This window comes from Saccopteryx bilineata, chromosome 4 (assembly GCF_036850765.1).
Source record: "Saccopteryx bilineata isolate mSacBil1 chromosome 4, mSacBil1_pri_phased_curated, whole genome shotgun sequence".
Lineage (NCBI taxonomy): Eukaryota > Metazoa > Chordata > Mammalia > Chiroptera > Emballonuridae > Saccopteryx > Saccopteryx bilineata.
The window spans coordinates 200,888,154-200,903,917 of NC_089493.1; the positions used below are offsets into that span (position 1 = coordinate 200,888,154).

At 39.8% G+C, this 15,764-nt stretch overlaps 1 protein-coding gene across 2 annotated transcripts in view; it reads left to right on the plus strand.

Moving 5' to 3' along the window:
* IQGAP2 (IQ motif containing GTPase activating protein 2) overlaps positions 1 to 15,764 on the plus strand; it is a 449,634-nt gene that overhangs the window by 292,253 nt on the left and 141,617 nt on the right. The gene's annotated exons all lie outside the window — the stretch shown is intronic.

Below are 15,764 nucleotides of genomic sequence, written 5' to 3' on the forward strand. Positions count from 1 at the left end.
TTAATAACATTATATAGGTTTCGAGTGTACAATATTTTAACACATCATCTGTATATTTGTACTGTGTGTTCCCTACCCAAAGTCAAGTCTCCTTCTCTTACCATTCATTCCTTTGCCCTCTTCTACCTCCTCCTTCTCCCCCTTTCCCTCTGGTAATCACCACACTGTTGTTGGTTTCTGGGAGCTTTTATTTATTTATTTATTTTGCTTAATCCCTTCACCTTTTTTCACCCAGTCCCCCAACCTGCCTCCCCTCTAACAGCTGTCAGTCTGTTCTCTGTATAAGTCTGTTTCTATTTTTTTGTTTGTTTATTTTGTTCATTAGATTTTACATACAGGTAAAATCATGTGGTACTTCTCTTTCTCTGACTGACTTATCTCACTTAGCATAATGCTCTTCAGGTCCATCCATGCTGTCACAAAAGGTAAGATTTTTTTTTTCTTTTTTTGGCCAGGTTGTATTCCATAACTTTTTTCTAATTCTTTCTGACAATACCTGCAGTCTAGGTCTGCTTTGGTGTCTCCAGTATGTGCTGCTCGTGCAGGTGAATGGACAAGAGTTCTCAGTGCTGAGCAACTATAGTTTTACTTTCGACTTGACTTTGATTAAAAAGGGGAAGGGAATGCCATTTTTGCCCCAGACTATCTAATTGGGCCTTTGTGTTTACCAGGAAAAGAAAAACAAATAACATTTGTATCACTTAAAAGAGAATGATCTTTTTTAGGTGGTAATCGTTTTTAAGCAAAAATTTCTTGGGATTGGTAGACATTTATCTAGGTAACTCCAGTACTATTATCCTCCATGGGATATATTGCATGGCCACTCTTGTATTTCTTTCAAACACCTTGTCATGAAAGGCACGTACCACAACTAGAAGAGTTATTTCAGATATTCCATATTGTATTTCCTTCCTAATATTTTGGTAATTTGATACAGAATAATTTCATTTCTCTCTTTTGGTTTGTTTTGTTCTGTCAAAATGAGATATTTTTGGTTTAAAGTTTTTCAAGTATTGCATTTGATATCATATGTTTAAGTGATTGCTTACAAAGCTAAATTTTAAAAATACACTGTTGTGAACAGGCACAAATTATACAGTACAATATAGTAATTAAGTAATCTGAAAGAATTGAGAATTTTTCATGGTTATCTTATTTATTTATTTATTTAATTATTGGCAGAAACGGAGACAGACAGATAGTTAGGGAGGGAGAGATGAGAAGCATTAATTATTTGTTGCAGCTCCTTATTTGCTCATTGATTGCTTTCTCATATGTGCCTTGACCCAGGGGCACAGCAGAGCAAGTGACCCCTTGCTCAAGTCAGCGAAATTTGGGCTCAAGCCAGTGACCATGGTGTCATGTCTATGATCTCATGCTCAAGCCAAGGACCCGGCACTCAACCTGGTGAACCTATACTCAAGCCGATGAGCCCACACTCAAGCCAGTGACCTCAGGGTTTTTTGTTTGTTTGTTTGTTTTTTATAAATAAATTTTTATTTTAATGGGGTGACATCAATAAATCAGAGTACATACATTCAAAGAAAACATTTCCAGGTTATCTTGTCATTTAGTTATGTTGCATACCCATCACCCGAAGAGAGATCGTCCTCCGCCACCCTCCATCCAGGTCTCTCTGTACCCCTCCCCCTCCCCCTCTCCCTTCTTCCCTCCCCCCACCCCCCATAGCCACCACACTCCTGTTCATGCCTCTTAGTCTCACTTTTATGTCCCACCAATGTATGGAATCCTGCAGTTCCTATTTTTTTCTGATTCGCTTATTTCACCCCGCACAATGCTACCAAGACTCCACCATTCCGCTATAAGTGATCCGATGTCACCATTTCTCCTAGCTGAATAATATACCATGGTGTATATGTGCCCCATCTTCTTCATCCAGTCCTCTAATTTTTTTACAGTGATTAAAAGCCTTTAAGCAAACTCTTGGCCAATACAGCAAGAATCCATAAATGAGTAGTGTCCTTAACATGTTCCCCAAGTCCAAGTTGGCCCCATCACCATGCCAAATCACTGAAAAATGCAACCCAACCACAGTTCAGTCTGTTAGGAGCTGTCACAGGGAGCAGGAGTCCAGGAAAGTTCCCCACAGGAAAAGTCCGCATGGCACTGGAATTGTTGTCACCATTCTATACTTTGCAGCTCATGTCCAAGTCCCAATGACCGCTGCTTCTAGCTGGTAATGATTCAGGTAGACTGGAAAAAGCCATTTGCAGCATGCGTAGATATGGAGCTTCTGTTCTCCTCTGCCTGGAGAGTTGAGACCAGGTTGCTTTTCCCTGGAGCTCTGTGACTGTGCCTGGTAAAGAGAACCTTGGGATACACTAAGCTGGGTGGCAAAGGTAAATTCATAATACAAATTGGCAAAAGGAGGAAAGAGAGCTCTAAATTAAGAGTAGGTCCCAGCCTGAAATATGAGTGGGGCATTGAGGTAGGAGGGATAAAGGAAACACTATATATTAAGCAAAGCAGCAGAAAATATGACTATCAACACCCACAACATAGATCTTTGAGGGAAGAATAAAAAACCTGACTATTCAGGCAAAACATAGTTAAGTGGCCCTTGTGCGAATGAGATCAGTTTACCTGCTTCTTGGAAGAAATACCCTAGGCTCGTCCACAGTGTCGTAGATGGGGCCGACGGCCCTGGGCACCTTCAGCCTTCAGTGGCAAACCCCAGGTTTCTGGTCAAGGTTAGGTCATAGGTGGCTGGAGCAGGGCTGGAAGAGACTGAACCCTCCCTTAGAGGAGCGAGGGGGAAGCCCACCTTCCAGTGTCCCTGTTTCCTCACAGCAGAGGCGTGTAAGCCTGGCAGGCTTTAGCTCAATGACCTTCCTTTCCACTATTGAAGCAGGACCCAGATGGCATCCTAGGAGACCCCTTTGGGGTGTTGGAGCCTTTAAGGGTGTATCCTAAAAGCTGGTAGTTCCCCTGATCTCTATTGGGCTTTTTCTGCCTCTAGGTATCTTAAAAGCCATTCTCAGAAGCTCTCACTGAGGGGTTTGAGGATCCCCATCGCCTATATAAATCTTTTCCATATATCTGGAGCTATTTGGAAAAAAGACAGAACAGTGTTATTAGCTAGATCTAATAAAGAAGGTAGTAGTTTGCAGGCGAAAAAGATTTGGTGTCTCCTGTTCATCAGCATTCAAAAGAAATGTAATTTTTTTTTTTTTTAAGTAAAAAGCATGATATGGTAGACCCGTCGGAGTCATTAGCCTGGTGTGCAGGATTCCCGGGTTCGATTCCCGGCCAGAGAACACAGGAGAAGCGCCCATCTACCTCTCCACTCCTCCCCCTCTCCTTCCTCTTGGTCTCTCTCCTCCTGCCCGCAGCCAAGGCTCCACCGGAGCAAATCCACCCTGGGCACTAAGGATGGACCCATGGCCTCCACCCCAGTCGCTAGAATGGCTCCGGTTGTAACAGAGCAACATCCCAGGTGGACAAAGCATTCCCCCCGGTAGGCATGCCAGGTGGATCCCAGTCAGGCACATGCAGGAGTCTGTCTGACTGCCTCCCCATCCCCATCCTCAGAAATATACAAAAAATAAATAAATAAAAGAAAGAAAGAAAAAATACTAAAAAAAAGGGGGGGGGCAATCCCTTGTGCTAAAGCTCCAGGGAGCATGGAGTGAGCTTGAGTATGTCCTATGAAACATGGAGCTCTATGTTTACATATAAGTCTTTGAAGAAGGAGGAACTGCTGAAATAGTTTATCAGCATTTGTCCCTAAGACAGCAGTCTTTATAGTGGGAACACCATACGTAAATATTTGCTGTCTGTCTATAGATTAAGGGGGGAATATGGCAAATGCTGAAAAGCCATGATCTTTGTGTCCCTCCCCTCCCCCAACCCCCTCCCTCTCCTCCCCACACCCTGTAACCCCAACACTGTTGTTCATATCTCTGAGTCTCATCTTTATGTCCCACCTATGTATGGAAACATATAGTTCTTAGTTTTTTCTGATTTACTTCTTTCACTCAGTATAATGTTATCAAGGCCCATCCATGTTGTTGTAAAAGATCCTATGTCATCATTTCTTATGGCTGAGTAGTATTCCATAGTATATATATACCAAAGCTTTTTAATCCACTCGTCCTCTGATGGACACTTGGGCTGTTTCCAAATCTTTGCTATTGTGAACAATTCTGCCATAAACATGGGAGTGCATTTCTTCTTTTCAAACAGTGCTATGGTGTTCTTGGGGTATATTCCTAACAGTGGTATAGCTGGGTCAAAAGGCAGTTCGATTTTTAATTTCTGGAGGAATCTCCATACTGTTTTCCACAGTGGCTGCACCAGTCTGCATTCCCACCAGCAGTGGAGGAGGGTTCCCTTTTCTCCACATCCTCGCCAGCATTTATCCTGTGTTGTTTTGTTGATGAGCGCCATTCTGACTGGGGTGAGGTGATATCTCATTGTGGTTTTAATTTGCATTTCTCTAATGATTAGTGATGTTGAGCATTTTTTCATATGCCTATTGGCCATCTGTGTGTCCTCTTTGGAGAAGTGTCTATTCATTTCTTTTGCCCATTTTTGGGTTGGATTGTTTGTCTTCCTGGTATTAAGTTTTACAAGTTCTTTATAAATTTTGGTTATTAACCCCTTATCAGATGCTATGTCAAATATATTCTCCCATTGTGTAGTTTGTCTTTTTATTCTGTTCTTATTGTCTTTAGCTGTGCAGAAGCTTTTTAGTTTGATAAAGTCCCATTTGTTTATCCTGTCTTTTATTTCACTTGCCTGTGGAGACAAATCAGCAAATATATTGCTGCGAGAGATGTCAGAGAGCTTACTGCCTATGTTTTCTTCTAAGATGCTTATGGTTTCACGGCTTACATTCAAGTCTTTTATCCATTTTGAGTTTATTTTTGTGAGTGGTGTAAGTTGGTGGTCTAGTTTCATTTTTTTGCAGATAGCTGTCCAGTTTTCCCAACACGATTTGTTGAAGAGGCTGTCTTTACCTGTCTTGTATTGTCTTACCTCCTTTGTCAAATATCAGTTGTCCATAGAGCTGTGGGTTTATTTCTGAGTTCTCTGTTCCATTGATCTATGTGCCTGTTCTTATGCCAGTACCAGGCTGTTTTGAGTACAATGGCCTTATAATATAACTTGATATCTGGAAGTGTGATACCTCCCGCTTTTTTCTTCCTTTTCAGGATTGCTGAGGTTATTCGTGTTCTTTTTTGGTTCCATATAAATTTTTGGAATATGTGTTCTATGTCTTTGAAGTAAGTCATTGGTATTTTCATTGGTATTGCATTGAATTTATAAATTGCTTTGGGTAATATAGACATTTTAATGATGTTTATTCTTCCTAACCATGAGCACGGTATATGCCTCCACTTATTCGTATCTTCCCTGATTTCTTTTATCAATGTTTTATAATTTTCCGAGTACAAGTCTTTAATCTCCTTGGTTACATTTATTCCTAGGTACTTTAATTTTTTGGTTGCAATGGTAAAGGGGATTGATTCCCTGATTTCTCTTTCTGACAGTTCATTATTAGTGTATAAAAATGCCTCTGATTTCTGAGTATTGATTTTATATCCTGCCACCTTGCCAAATTCTTTTATCAGGTCTAGTAGTTTTTTGACTGAGACTTTAGGGTTTTCTATATACAATATCATGTCATCTGCAAATAATGATAGTTTTACTTCTTCTTTTCCAATTTGGATGCCTTTTATTTCTTTTTCTTGTCTGATTGCTGTGGCTAGTACTTCCAGAACTATGTTGAATAAGAGTGCTGAAAGGGGGCACCCCTGCCTTGTTCCTGATCTTAAGGGGATTGCTTTTAATTTTTGCCCATTGAGTATGATGTTGGCTGTGAGTTTGTCATAGATGGCCTTTATCATGTTGAGGCATGTTCCCTGTATTCCCACTTTGCTGAGAGTTTTGATCATGAATGGGTGCTGGACTTTATCAAATGCTTTTTCTGCATCTATTGAAATTATCATGTGGTTTTTCTCCTTTCTTTTGTTTATGTGATGAATCACATTGATTGATTTGCGAATATTGTACCAGCCTTGCCTCCCCAGAATAAATCCTACTTGATCATGGTGTATGATTTTTTCCATATATTGCTGGATCCAGTTTGCTAATATTTTGTTGAGGATTTTTGCATCTAAGTTCATCAGGGATATTGGCCTATAATTTTTTGTGTGTGTGTTGTCTTTGCCTGGTTTTGGAATCATAATTATGCTCGCCTCATAAAAGGAGTTTGGAAGTCTTCCTTCCTCTTGAATTTTTTGAAATAGCTTGAGAAGGATAGGAGTTAGTTTTTCTTTGAATATTTGGTAGAATTCACTTGTGAAGCCATCAGGCCCAGGACTTTTCTTTTTTGGGAGTTTTTTGATAGCTGTTTCAATCTCATTTGTTGTAATTGGTCTGTTTAGGTTTTCTGATTCTTCCAGATTGATTTTTGGAAGATTATATGATTCAAGGAATTTGTCCATTTTATCTAGATTGTCTAGTTTTTTGGCGTACAGATCTTCATAGTATTTTCTTACAATATTTTGTATTTCTGTTGTGTCAGTTGTTATTTCTCCACTCTCGTTTCTAATTTTATTTATTTGAGTCCTCTCTCTTTTTTTCTTGGTGAGTCTTGTTAAAGGTTCATCGATCTTGTTTACCTTTTCAAAGAACCAGCTCCTGGTTTCATTGATCCTCTGTATTGTTTTTTTAGCCTCTATGTCATTTATTTCCACTCTGATCTTTATTATTTCCTTCCTTATACTAGCTCTGGGCTATACTTGCTGTTCTTTTTCTAGTTCTTTTAGATGCAGGGTTAAGTTGTTATTTGAGCTTTTTCTAGCTTCTTGAGGTATGCCTGTAATGCTATAAACTTCCCTCTCAGGACTGCTTTTGCTGTGTCCCATAAATTTTGACTTGATGTATGCTCATTATCGTTTGTTTCTAGGAATTTTTTAATTTCTTCTTTGATCTCAATGTTAACCCATTCATTGTTTAATAACGTGCTATTTAGTTTCCAAGTGTTTGAATGTTTTTCAATTTTTCTATTGTGGTTGATTTCTAGTTTAATGCCATTGTGATCAGAGAAAGTGCTCGATATGATTTCAATCTTCTTAAATTTGTTGAGGCCGCTTTTGTGCCCTAACATGTGGTCTATTCTAGAGAATGTACCATGAGCGCTTGAAAAGAATGTATATTCTGCTGTTTTAGGGTGAAAGGTTCTGAAGATATGTATTAAATCGAGTTGATCTAATATGTTCTTTAAGTCTGCTGTTTCTTTGTTAATTTTCTTTCTTGAGGATCTATCTAATGATGTTAATGGGGTATTGAAATCTCCTACTATTATAGTATTGCTGTTGATCTCGCCCTTTAAGTCTATCAAAGTCTGCTTTATATATTTAGGTGCTCCTATATTAGGTGCGTAGATATTTATAATGGTTATATCTTCCTGTTGTATTGCTCCCTTTATCATTATGTAGTGACCTTCTTTATCTCTAACTATGGTCTTTGTTCTAAAGTCCATTTTGTCTGATATAAGTATTGCTACCCCAGCTTTTTTTTCATTTCCATTTGCGTGAAATATTTTTTTCCATCCTTTTATCTTCAGTCTGTGTGCATCTTTTGATTTAAGGTGTGTCTCTTGTAGACAGCATATGTATGGGTCCTGTTTTCTTATCCACGCAGCTACCCTATGTCTCTTGATCGGATCATTTAATCCATTAACATTTAAGGTTATTACTGATATGTAATTGTTTATTGCCATTTTTTTTCTTTAAAACTGTTTTTCTCTTTTGCTATATTCTTTTTTTCCTTTGATCTGTTTACAACAGGTCCTTTAGCATTTCTTGCAGCCTTGGTTTGGTTGCAGTGAAATCCTTGAGTTTTTTTTTGTCTGTAAAGCTTTTTATTTCTCCTTCAATTTTAAATGATAGCCTTGCTGGATAAAGTAGTCTTGGTTGTAGGTTTTTGTTCTGCATTACTTTGAATATTTCTTGCCATTCCCTTCTGGCCTCAAGTGTTTCTGTTGAGAAGTCAGAAGTCATCCTTATGGGGGCTCCTTTGTAGGTGATAGTCTTTTTTTCTCTAGCAGCTTTTAATATTTTCTCTTTATCATTTAGCTTTGGTAATGTAATTATGATGTGTCTTGGTGTTGGTTTCTTTGGGTTTGTCCTTAATGGAGTTCTCTGTGCTTCCTGAACGTGTGAAATGTTTTCATGCCTTAATTGGGGGAAGTTTTCCGCTATAATATGTTTGAACAAAGTCTCTATCCCTTGTTCTTTCTCTTCTTCTTCAGGAACCCCTATGATGGGGATGTTATTTCTCTTCATGTTGTCACAGAGCTCTCTTAGAGTTTCCTCAGACTTTTTGAGTCTCTTTTCTTTTTTCTGCTCTGCTTCCGTGCCTTTATTTATTGTGTCCTCTAACTCACTGATTCGATTCTCTGCTTCATCCATCCTGCTTTTAATTCCTTCCATTGTATTCTTTATTTCAGATATTGTATTTGTCATTTCTGTCTGATTCTTTTTTATTATTTCAATGTCCTTTTTTATATTTGTTATCTTTTTATTTAGGTTTTCGTAATGGCCATCTATGGTGGTTCTAATATCTTTGAGCATCCTAACAATCATTATTTTAAACTCTGCATCTGGTAATTTGGTTATATCTGATTCACTTAGGTCCTTTTCTGGGGATTTATCTTGGTTTATTTGTGTTGTATTTCTCTGCCTCCACATTTTCTCTTCACGAGAGTGGCTGTGATCACGTGCTCGGGTGCACAAGGGTTGGTGGCCTTGGCCTTTGCCCCGCCCCCGTGTGTGACGTTATGCTCGGTCCTGAGGGCACTGGCGAGCACCTTTGCTCAGCTGCGGGTCTCCGCCTGTTTCCAAGCTTTCACCCTGCCTTTGCTAGATGATCCCACTCAAGGAACAGCTGCTAGCCTTGGCTCTACTGCCGGGCAGGGCTGCGTGCCCAAGCTCAGCTTCGTAGCGGAACTCCGCCTCTTCTGGGCTTTTGGCTCCACCCTCGCGGGAGGAGCCGGCTACCAAGTCAGACCACAAGCCTGGGTTGCACGGGCGGGGCAGGGCTGTGCTTCTCTGCCCTTGCTCCGGGGCTGGTTTCTACCCTTTTTGGGTTTCCCGCCCTTCTCCCGGAGGCTGAATTACAGGCTGCCGGCAGCTGAGCTTGGCCGCTTTTGCACGCCCCCTTCTCCCTAGCTGGGCAAGATTGAGCTCACACCTGAGCCCACTGGTGGCCAGCCAGCTTCCGCCCCTGCCAGCAGAACCGCGCTTTTGTCTCCGCTGCCGCCCGCTCTCCGGTGCGCCCTCAGCCGCGTGGGTGGGGGCGTTGCAGCTCGGACCCTAAGACTCACTACTGTAAACCCGAAAGCTCCCTCCTTCTGTGCGACTCTGCTCTGAATGCTGCGGGGGAGCTTGTTTGGCTGCTCTCCTGCTTCCCTTTGCTGGTATTGCTGTTTCCGGGGGAAATATTCACTTCAGCTTTGGGGAGTGACTCGTCCCAGGGGTTAGGGTGGCTATCTCCCAAAATGTTTCTCCCTATGGCTCCTAGATTGCACTCTCTTCCTGTTACTGTGGTTCTCTCCCCTCTCCCTCCGTCCCCAGGAGCCCCGGGTGAGTGTTTGTGAGAGAGATGTTCTGCGTGGTCCCTTTAAGAAGGATCCTGGGTCTGAGAAATCAGACTCTCTCACAAACAGTATCCTGACTTGTTTCCAGCTAAATACTGTCCTTACGCTTCTTCTGGGCTCTGGGGCTGCAGGCTGGGGCTTTGTTCCTGGGGCTCAGGACCCTCCTCTCTTTGCTAAACTCACTTCCCGCCACGCGAGTCTTTCCCTGCTGCCGTTTGCTCCGAGAAGCTGGGCAGCCCTCTCCGCGTTTCCGCTTTTCCTACCAGTCTCTGTGTGTCTTCTTCAGCGTTCCTTGGTTGAAGAGTCCTTTTAGTTTAGTCCAAAGTTGGTTTTTCCAGCTGATAGTTCATAAAATTAGTTTGTAATCCACATTGGTTCTGGGAGGTAGATGCTGGTACGTCCGCCTACTCCAGCACCATCTTCTCTCTCCACCTCAGGGTTTTGAACCTGGGTCCTACCTCAGGTTTTGAACCTGGGTCCTCTGTGACCCAGTCCAATGTTCTGTCCACTGCACCACCACCTGGTCTGGCTTTATGGACATCTTGAAAGTATATTACTCTTCCCACCCCACCCTTGCCATGTGCTCCAGGTCTAATCATCTGTCCCACTTGTGGTGTGGCTATGGTGTGCAGCTAATAAGAAATGATAAATGTGGAAGATGAATTTAATGGAGAAGCTGCTAAATGCATTTTCTTAGACTTGGATGCTCTTGATTTCTCACTGGAAAGTTCACTTTTCCCAGTAGAGCCACAGAGAGACATTATTTTAACTGTGTAGCCTAGACAGGGAAGTTTTCTTTCTTTGAATTATTGCTTTTTACATTTGGTAGGTACCATTCTTTATAGGTTACCACCTCTGCTGTCTCAAATACACAACCTCTAAGAGAATGCCTACTCTCTCACTGAACTAAAATGATATATAGTAGTTTCACACACTGACCTATAAACAAAGGAAATGATGCAGATGCACCCAGGGGACTTCTGGGTAGGTCATTCAGCTCTTATGAGGTCATTTACTATGACCTAAGCTTGTGTCCTGAGAAACATGCCAAACAAAACTAAAGCAGATGGTTTCAATCTAGTCAGCTGGAATGCACTCATGCCCAGGTGAGTAGCCAATGGGAACACACATTTCCCATAGTTTTGTTAAGATCCATTTTGTATAGGGCATTTAAAAAGGGAGTAGAGAATGAAATAAAGTATTCCATGCTCTCTCTTTACAACTACTGCAAGGTAAAATGATGGTTTCTTGTATGTGGATAGTAAGTAGACTTTCCCAAGTTCTTACAATGTTTGGAGATAATGTAACCTGCATGAAGAGAAGTACTTTTCCTTTTTCTTCAAACATATATAAGTACTATAATCGGAAATAATTTTTAGTCATTTTAGATTGTCCCTTCCCTCCTCTAGATAAATCTTTTCATTCTTTGCAAGGTGGTAATAATGGAGTCATCTATTTGGGAGATACTTAACTAAATATTTTACCTTAATTTCAACATCAAGATGCAGATACTTCTTAAAAATTAATAGTACTAAAATTAATTCAAAATGGATCAAAGACCTAAATATAAGACCTGAAACAATAAAGTACATAGAAGAAGACATAGGTACTAAAATCATGGACCTGGGTTTTAAAGAACATTTTATGAACTTGACTCCAATGGCAAGAGAAGTGAAGGCAAAGATAAATGAATGGGACTACATCAGAATTAAAAGTTTTTGCTCAGCAAGAGAAACTGATATCAAAATAAACAGACAGCCAACTATATGGGAACTGATATTTTCAAACGACAGCTCAGATAAGGGCCTAATATCCAAAATTTACAAAGAACTCATAAAACTCAACAACAAACAAACAAACAATCCAATAAAAAAATGGGAAGAGGACATGAACAGACACTTCTCCCAGGAAGAGATACAAATGGCCAACAGATATATGAAAAGATGCTCAGCTTCATTAGTTATTAGAGAAATGCAAATCAAAACTACAATGAGATACCACCTCACTCCTGTTAGATTAGCTATTATCAACAAGACGGGTAATAGCAAATGTTGGAGAGGCTGTGGAGAAAAAGGAACCCTCATTCACTGTTGGTGGGACTGTAAAGTAGTACAACCATTATGGAGGAAAGTATGGTGGTTCCTCAAAAAACTGCAAATAGAACTACCTTATGACCCAGCAATCCCTCTACTGGGTATATACCCCAAAACCTCAGAAACATTGATACGTGAAGACACATGTAGCCCCATGTTCATTGCAGCACTGTTCACAGTGGCCAAGACATGGAAACAACCAAAAAGCCCTTCAATAGAAGACTGGATAAAGAAGATGTGGCACATATACACTATGGAATACTTCTCAGCCATAAGAAATGATGACATCAGATCATTTACAGCAAAATGGTGGGATCTTGATAACATTATAAGGAGTGAAATAAGTAAATCAGAAAAAAACAAGAACTACATGATTCCATACATTGGTGGAACATAAAAATGAGACTAAGAGACATGGACAAGAGTGTGGTGGTTACCAAGGGTGGGGGGGGGGAGGGAGGACATGGGAGGGAGGGAGGGAGGGAGAGAGTTAGGGGGAGGGGGAGGGGCACAGAGAACTAGATGGAGGGTGACGGAGGACAATCTGACTTTGGGCGAGGGGTTTGCAACATAATTTGATGACAAAATAACCTAGACATGTTTTCTTTGAATATATGTACCCTGATTTATTAATGTCATCCCATTACCATTAATAAAAATTTATTAAAAGTAAAAAAAAAAAAAAATTAATAGTACTTCTTCTGTTTCATAGTATATCACATTTGTAAAGTGAATATGATTGTTTTTGATGAAAAATAACTGGCAAAATGAGAAGTAATGAGTTTGGCTATAGGAATGTTTCCTTTGTAAGCTTACTGCTTGTTGATGTTTAAGATTTTTTAGTAGTTCTTGTCCATCAGCACTAACCTGGGAATCAAAAGCCTTATGTTATTTATATACATATATATTCATGTATATATACATATTTGTTCATACACTGTAGTTTTTTATAACTGGTTGATAGTTTATTTTTAATAATAAGGTGGTATTGAGAAATGGCGTCCAAATGGATCCTTTTTGCTAGAATTTCAAAAACTTCTCAAATTTTATTTCTTAGTTTCTGTACTTCCCATTCCTGGACCTTATCGTTTATGTCCTAAGAGGTGTGGACAGATGGATTAAACTGATTGATATGCTTATTCTTCCTCTCCTGCCTCCATGATTTAGGGCACCAGGTGTTATCTTACCAAATAGTGTTAGAGAGACAAATAATGATATTAACTAGCCATACTTTAACCTTAAGAATATCATAAAACAGTCTGACCAGACGGTGGTGCAGTGGATAGAGTGTCGGACTAGGATGCGGAAGGACCCAGGTTTGAGACGCCGAGGTCACCAGTTTGAGTGCGAGCTCATCTGATTTGAACAAAGCTCACCAGCTTGGACCCAAGGTCACTGTCTTGAACAAGGGGTTACTTGGTCTGCTGAAGGCCCATGGTCAATGAACAACTAAGGTGTCGCAACGAAAAACTGATGATTGATGTTTCTCATCTCTCTGTTCCTGTCTGTCCCTCTCTCTGACTCTCTCTGTCTCTGTAAAAAAAAAAAAAAAAAAAAAAAAAAAAAAGTCCTAAAACATCCATGACTATGTACATTTCTATGAAGCTTTCCTATATTTCCCAGAAACATGTAAGTATTTTAATTAAAATTTAAATTTTTTCAAATTATGTTTTTTACTTATACTAGCCACATTTTAATTGCTCAATAATTATATATGGCCAGTGACTACTATATTGGAAAGCCCAATATAGAACATTTACATCTTCACAGAATATTTCATTGGACGTTGTTAGGCTGTTGACCTAGAAATTTGCTCTACTCACATTGTAGGGAATTGTTTGCTTTTTGAACATTGTTTGCTGTTTTGACATTTTTTTACAGAGCAGTGAAGCAGAGTAATCCAAATAATAGAATGTATATACAAACCTTTTTGCATCTTAGGGTTTTTTTCCTCTGTGTGAAATTTCTCCAGTTCTGCTATTGTGGGGTTCCATCATCCAGCATCTGAGTGAGGACTGCATTAGGAATTAACATCCCTGCTCTGGCCAGTTGGCTCAGTGGTAGAGTGTCGGCCCAGGGTGTGGAAGTCCCGGGTTCAATTCCTGGCCAGGGCACACTGGAGAAGCGTCCATCTGCTTCTCCACCCTTCACCCTCTCCTTCCTCTCTGTCTCTCTCTTCCCCTCCCACAGCAAAGGTTCCATTAGAACAAAGGTGGCCCAGGTGCTGAGGATGGCTCCATGGCCTCCGTCTCAGGTGCTAGAATGGCTCCAGTCACATCAGTGCAATGCCCTAGATGGGCAGAGCATCGCCCCCTAGTGAGCATGCCGGTGGATCCTGGTCAGGTGCATGCAGGAGTCTGTCCATCTGCCTCCCTGCTTCTCACTTCAGAGAAAAAAAATTTTTTTTAAATAAATTAGCATCCCTGCTGCTACCTATATGTAAAGTTATCTCCCTTTACAGCAGCTTCATTGCATCAATTAAATACACCATAAAACTTACCTTTTTATTGCTTTTTTATGGTGGTTTTTATGTATATAAAAGTTGTACAACAGTTGCAGTCTCCAGATTGTTATTCAGGTAGATTGTTCTGTGCATAACTGCGGCTCCAATGTGGTGCTGGGAGAAGGCGCGTATGAACCTCCACGTGCTTTGTTCCCATTTGCTGTCTCACCACTGTCGAAATATAGAACATTTTCATCGCCCTAAAAAGGAACTTCATACCCATTAGCAGCCACTCCTATTTTCCCTCTCTCCCATTCCGTCAGCCACTAATCTACTGTGTTTCTCTGGATTTTCCTGTTCTTGACATTTCATATAAATAGAATCATGTAGTACATGGCCTTTTGTTTCAGGTTTTTTTCACTTAGCATAACATTTTCAAGGTTAATCCATATTTAATCATGTATTAATATACTTCATATTCTCTTCTAGGTCAAATGATATTATATTCTGTGGATGTATACTATGTTTAGCTATTCATCAGTAGACGGGTATCTGGGTTCATTCTGCTTTTAGCTTATGAATATTGCTTCTGTAAACATTTGTGTGTAAACTTTTATGTGAACATACGGTTTCAGTTCCCTTGAGTCCATACCAAGAAGTGGAATTGCTGGATCATATGGTAATTCCGTGTTTAATATTTTAAGGAACTGCCTGTTTACCAAGGTGACTGTACCAGTTATTTTCCATTTTCACCATCAATATGTGTTCCAATTTTACCACATCTTCACACCACTTACTATTTTTTTCTTTATTATAACCATCCTAGTGGGTATGAAGTGGTAACTAACTCACTGGGATTTGGATTTGCGTTTTCTTAATAACTAATGGTATTGAACATCTTTTCATATGCTTATTAGCCACTGTATACTTTCTTTAAAGAAATATCTACTCAAGTTCTTTACCTATTTTAAATTGGGTTTTCTCTTTTTTTATTTTTGAATTCTTTATATATTGAAGTAAGAGTTTATTATATTTGGCATATTTGCATACAAGGTATGCAGTATATCAGATACTAGGCTTGCAAGTATTTTGTCCCGTTCCTTAGGTTGTCTTCATTTTCTTTGATGGTGTCCTTTGAAGCACAAAAGATTTCATTTTTACAGCATTCCATGTATTTAATATTTTGTTTTGTTGTTTGTGTTTTTGGTGTCATAGCTAAAATGTAGTGCCTATCTTAAGGCCACAGAGATTTACTCCTATGCTTTCTCTCAAGAGTTTTATAGTTCATGCTTTTATTCTAGGTCTGTGATCCATTTGAGTTACTTTTTGCGTACAGAGTGATATAAGGAATTCAACTTTATACTAATACATGTGGATATCCAGTTGTCCCTGTGTCATTTGTTATAAAGACCTGTTTATATCATATATATGTATATGTATATATATATATATAATTATTATATATATTATGTCATTTGTTATTTACCTGTTGATTTGTCTTGGCAATCTTGTCAAAAATCAACTGACGCCTGACTGGGCGGTGGCGCAGTGGATAGAGCGTCGGACTGGGATGCGGAAGACCCAGGTTCAAGACCCT